The 5,327-nt window shown below is 44.8% G+C and overlaps 1 non-coding gene across 1 annotated transcript; it reads right to left on the bottom strand.

Moving 5' to 3' along the window:
* Positions 1–2,195: 2,195 nt before the first annotated feature.
* On the bottom strand, positions 2,196–2,267 carry Trnam-cau (transfer RNA methionine (anticodon CAU)). Its single transcript has one exon. It is a non-coding gene; the product is annotated as a tRNA-Met (tRNA).
* Positions 2,268–5,327: the final 3,060 nt, after the last annotated feature.

Genomic DNA, 5,327 nt, shown 5'->3' with positions numbered 1-5,327 from the left:
CAGGTAAAGGGGGTGCAGAATCTCTACGATGGTTAATCAGTTCCTAGAACAGACCAACTTCTTTTGATTTGATGACTTCGGCATAGACCAGATGAAAGGGTCCGGCCAGGCCTATGATGTTGATGGAACATCAATATACGAGGTTTGGGGCCAGTTCGTTTTACGATCAAAGTTCTCTTTTCGAAGAGAAGAAGTTTTTACGAATGGCGACTTGTAGTCGACGCGGCCTCTCGCCAATCGTTAATCTGCGGACTTTTATTAGTACAATAATTCCCTTAGTATTATGATGCTTTGAACAGTCTAGACCAACTCGCCAATGTTTGAAGGATAATTTATTATTGTTTGAAATAAATGACATACCCTCGGTTCCCGTTGATGAGTTTCATTCTAAATATATAATTCTTTTTAATTATGAAAAAGAAGGCTTTGCATGGCTAGAAAGAAGGAGAAAGCTGCTATTACTTAAAAAGACCGGAAAAATGTGTAAAAAAGAAACTCGCGTATAGGCGTATATTCTGTCGGCCTAGAACCTTTGTTGATTTATGATGATTGCGGAAGAGCTAAAAGATATCAAAACGGGAAAGCAAAACCCCGAACCAACGACAAGCGCCTAGAGTAATCTATGGCTTCCACAGGGAGCAAACCCTTCGTTTTATGTGTCATTTGACCGTACTCACAAATTAAATGACCATAGGATGGATTTCCAGAGTGAAGACGAATAGTGATAATCATGTGTTTTCAGTTAACTCTTTAATGAAATGAAGTGTTAAACAAATTGGTGATGTTTTCGTATTCTATCTCCAACGATTCAACGAATTGTTCATTCTATTTATAAGGCGATTGCATTATAAAAACCATTAAAAAATGGGAAACGATTCTATGATTGTTGGAATGCTTTGTGTCCTAGCAGCAGGTTATCACCTATCGTCCGTTTCAATTGGAAGTCCATCGTCGCCCGTGAGACCGGGACATGCAAATAACGTACGCTTGGAGCGTCCGAAGCATTCTCGTTCTCGTAGAGTACGGTTTCAATTAAAATGTTCATTTAAATTCTCTTGCCACCAGCACCAGCGCCACCACCATAGCGCACTGTTTATTCGATGATTGTGAATCTGTTGTGAAACATTCGTCTTCCTATAAGTTGGTGTGTTTTTGTTGCTGGCAGTACAATCTCATTTCGGCCCTTAATACCCTCGATCGTACGAAACCCGAAACCCACATGAGCAGCGTGCCTGGAGCGGTTCGAACGTAGAATGTAGGATGGGGAACTAGAAAGGCTTAACAGAAATAATAAAAAAAAAACATACACCCAAGAATTTGAATCTAAACAATCTGGTTCCGACGCCCCGAGCAACCAATACCTCTCGGTACTCGATGTTGGGTTCGGTTGGCAACAGGAAAACTAAAATTTCCTCACAGCACAAACCATTGCTGTGGGGCCCCGTCTCTGGTCGATCGCATCGCGCGTCTTCTGCGTGGAGCCAACGAGTTGAAAAATGGCGCAACATCGTCTCTCGCATGGAGTCGAGTTGGCGATTCGTTTTGTTTTCAATCAAGCTGCTCTCATCGCTGTCGAAGAAGAGCTTCTTGTGATGAAGCGATGATTCCCATCTGTTCTCTGTCTCTCTCTCTCTCTCTTCTATGAACAACCCACGAAGCAACAATTTGGCGTTGCGTTTGCTAAGAACCCGAGAACTGAGAATGAGCTGTCTGGGGTTGAATCGAGCTGGGAGGAGATGGAAAGAAGCTGTGTGGATTTGCATTTAAGCATTTGATCTTTTGCATTTAGTTTTTTTTGCTATTTGTAGGCATCTATTAATGAAAAGGTTGCTAGTTTGGGCTATGTTTGTCATTATTTAAAATATTTTTTAAATAATTTTATTACCATCGATTTGTAAACCGATGATGAGTGATTTGCAAAATCATTGCAAAATAAAAACTATTGGTCCAGAGGGTTATTATTGTTTGCAATTGTGGATGAACTACAGCAAATTTCAATTGTTTAAAATGAAACAATACTTTAGTTGATATTGAAATATGAATTTAAAAAGAAACGAGACTTTGTTTTGTTACTAAATGAGTAAACTCATGGCCAAACAGACCTTTCAACATCAAAAGTAACAGATTTTTTTCACAAAAAAGTAGTAGAATGAAACAATAAAGTGGAGAAACCACCCACTTTTCTTATCACGAGATAGCAGAACGTAGTTTCGATCTACGGACCTCTGGGTTATGGGCCCAGCACGCTTCCACTGCGCCACTCTGCTCCATGTCCTGTACGTCGCTCTTTTGGAAACAATTTATCCAAAAACATAATCCTTCCAATTTAGAGAGATTTCAAACTTGTTGAATTTAAGATATCAATCTTTTTCGTCTAGTACATAAACTGGATTTCATGAGAAACATGCAATAAAAGCGTTTATACCACCGGCTGCTCATTTTCCAGCCGCAAAACAAAAACAGTGTTTTACGCAAAAATGGCAAACTCCCACTTATCACAATAACCTTCATCGTCGTCTCAGTTCAAAAAGCACCGAAGCCGAGCGCAGCGTTGATTGTTGATGCTGGCGGACCTCGCCAGGAAAAGTTTAATTACAGCATCGTAAAACGATTACAGAAACAATAATTCATTCTCGGCGCGACCCTTTGGTCGCCCCATCGTCAGGCCCCTGGCGCTGGCAGCGTCTGTTTTGCAGTTTTATCTTAGAACCGTGAAGGCTACCGTTGTACCCTTGGCATCGTGCCATAACCACTAGGAATTAACAGTGCCAAGCGCGCACAATGCGGCTCCTCCGCGGACGCACCCTCAGATAGCGTTTCAGACGCAAGCAATCAAGCAAACGTTTGTGCCATTTCTCACTCCCCGATCTGGCTTAAATCGTGCAGAATGATGCACTGGATGTGTGGGATTCGTATACGGATTCGTGGTGCGAATTATTAATCACATCTTCGGGATTATGCTTTAAGCGATCCGCAATGACCTTGCACGGCACGCCACAACGTGCGGCATGCCAGAGCTAATTTCGAAACACCGAGTTCCGCGGGAAATTCGATCCCTCCATCGAGGAGGTAATAAAGTTTTACGCGCGCGATTGCGTCAAGCGAACTTTGTGGAAATAGTTTTCCTTTAAATTTAAACCCGGGTCTGCTTGTGTTCGATGAAGGGAGTGTTCTTGGAGTGCGCTGTTGGGTGGCCAACAATCGGTGGAGCATGTTTTACGTTCGGTCCATTACAGCTCTCGCCGCGGAAACTGTGGGTTTCTGCGTGAATCGACCGTGGGTTCTGTGGCCACTGCGGTCACCCTGCAATCGTGGATCGTGTTTAGTGTAACGGCATTCTGGCATTTTGAAGGAATTTCGTACGTGGTGGCCTATATCGTCGGTAATGTCGGTCGGTCGGTCAGTCAGTCAGTCAGTCAGCCCAGTCGTGTATGAACTTTTGAAAAATGTACGCTCGGCAGTCGGCGTGGTCTATTTTCATGATTATTTATTGCATCATTACAGCACAAGCGTTCGGTGCGTTACGCGCGTAACGTCGCCACCGTTTGAAGTAATCGGGCATCGGCATCGGCATTAACAGGAGATCCTGTTTCGCTTGGTTACTCCCAAGAACGTCCGACGTAGGATCGGGAATGTTTGATCTTTGGACATTGACGATCTTGAAGCAAATTAACCTAAATTTCTTCGACAGCCGGTCGTTAAAGCGCTGCGTCATCCTCAGCTGCGATGTATACTTACTGGATGAAATTCGTTACATTCAAAAAATTCCAAATGCTAAGACACACCATTGACTAATTTGATGGAGGTAAGTGATGTAATTTGTTTGAAAAGAATCATTTTCATTTGAGTCAAAAGATGAAAAAACATACTATATGTAGCTATCTTGTAACAATCTTTTCCACTCCAATTTCGCGCTAATGAAATGTTCTATAGGTCCTTGCACAATGGCCAGAGAGTGGGAACTACGGTAAAAGAAATGTTCATTTCAACGTCGTGTACCATCTTGGGGCTCAAAATTGGCAGACTGCTTCACCATGGCGACCATCTTTATTTGTGTAACTAATGTTTGTTTACGCTTACGCATAGTACACTTTGATATCCATGAAAAGCCCTTGGCCCCGTCTGTTCTCTCGGGTGCCCGTCTGGCAAGAGGCAAAGGGCTGGCCGGAATGAGCTTACGGATCATAAAACTGAAACTCAGCAAATTATCTCAGGTGTTCTCGCTCGCCTGAATGCCATTGGGCATTCCTGGGGAGGACGGCCGAGCGCACGCACGCACGGCCGTTTCGTGTCGTCGTTTCGTTTCGCTCCTGCAAACGGGCATGACGGTTTTCCAGCATTTGAAACACTCCACAGCAAGGGAAGCTCCTCGTTTGAAGCGAGCAGCTACTGCTGTGTGAGCCTCCGGGCGCTACTACTATACAGTCGCGAATGCTGCGAATGAGACCGGGGAAGGAAATACAACATTCAGCAGCACATAAGGATCCAAATGGATCCAAATGGCAAGCCATTGTGACGATCCTTTTTGGCTCTCTCTCTGCTTCTCTCTCTCTCTCTCTCTCTCTCTCTATCGCTCTGTGGCACAACGAAAAATACACAGACACAGTTAGGAAGTTCGCGGCGGCAGGAGTTTGAGAGCAGGGAATGCTCGAAAATGATGTGGATGAATAAAACATGTACACCATGGGTCCGGGCTTTCAGGTGGTGTGGCTTCTGGTTGGAGAACGTTCTACAACATCCTTCCGACATGCTCATACAGCAGCATGCTTCTACCGCCCTGTAGTGCCCGCTACAGCTGCCTGCCTAAAGCGAACCGCAGCAATATCTACGGCACCGGATTGGAGAAATTCATGTCCACCGCAATAAGGCTGCCGCGCGCTTTGGGTCCGCAGATACCCTCCTCCACCACCACCCTCAACTGGAGTGCTGCACGGTGCTGCGACTTCACCCCTGAATGCCCCCACCCTCCCCTTGGAATGCAAGTTTAATGAAGCTACCCGGTCATAATTCATGAAATTAGACAATATTATTTCATGCTACAGCGAACATCAAACATCGTTGTGCGAGCCGGGAGTGAGTGTGCTCGGCCCTTGCCCGGCCTCAAGCGACGGTGAATACGATACTCGGTAGCAGGTTCAGGTTGCTTAAGTTCGTTTCGTGGACTCGACAGTGACGCGCCAGTGTCAGATGACTGTACGAGTAAGTCCAGGAAATCAAATGCAGCAGTAACTTGAAGTCACTCCATAAATAGCAAAACGGGGCCACGTTACGTCCGGCCATCATCTCAGCCCTTTCCACAATGTGTGTGCGCTCTCCATATGTTTTTG

This window comes from Anopheles darlingi, chromosome 2 (assembly GCF_943734745.1).
Source record: "Anopheles darlingi chromosome 2, idAnoDarlMG_H_01, whole genome shotgun sequence".
NCBI classification, from domain to species: Eukaryota; Metazoa; Arthropoda; class Insecta; order Diptera; family Culicidae; genus Anopheles; species Anopheles darlingi.
Note: the sequence above shows the minus strand (reverse complement) of the source record. Positions and strands in the feature narration are given on the sequence as shown.